Source organism: Wasmannia auropunctata, unplaced genomic scaffold, assembly GCF_000956235.1.
Source record: "Wasmannia auropunctata unplaced genomic scaffold, wasmannia.A_1.0 LD336074.1, whole genome shotgun sequence".
NCBI lineage: Eukaryota > Metazoa > Arthropoda > Insecta > Hymenoptera > Formicidae > Wasmannia > Wasmannia auropunctata.
The window spans coordinates 3,473,546-3,474,269 of record NW_012026816.1 but is presented as its reverse complement, the minus strand read 5'-3'; positions in this window follow the sequence as shown (position 1 = coordinate 3,474,269).

Genomic DNA, 724 nt, shown 5'->3' with positions numbered 1-724 from the left:
ATTAAATCTAACACAAATATTTTTTACCATATCAATTTTCTGGAATAATATTAAGTAATGGTGTGATAGCAACATGATGTTCTGGGTCATTTTGTGCTCTAAAGTTTTCATTATTTCTTTCTAATGCATTAATTTCACTATAAACAGTTCTATTACTTATTCTTTCGCCATACACAGTACATCTTTCACATGCACTAAATCCACCGTGTCCTTTAATTCCTTTTAAAAAAGAACGAGCTGGACTATCACAAATGAAACATTTAATAATTATTTAAGGTTTCATTAAACGATTTGAGATAAATAAGCCATCGCGTTGTAATGTATTGATTTCATCAACAAATTTATGTAAATATTGATTAATATTATTGGGTTTATTATACCCACAATACATACCGACAACAAATGGCTTATATATATCAGGATCATGATGAACTTTGCACAGAATAGGCCAAAGTTGCTTTCGACTCGATTTGTATAAAGGTACGCTATCAATGTTTATTTGTAAAGGTATTTCACGATTATGCAGAGCTGTATTAACGTAGCTTTGTAGTCCCTCACGTAATCCGAAATATACATATTGATAGTGCTCTCCTAAAATGTGTTTAAATATTGATAAACGGCCGAGGACGGCCTATTAGTCAGGCTGGCCGAAAATGTAGTCAAAGTAATCGAACATAGAAAAGTCGCGTAATCGAACATTGAAAAGTCGCGTAATGTGATGTTC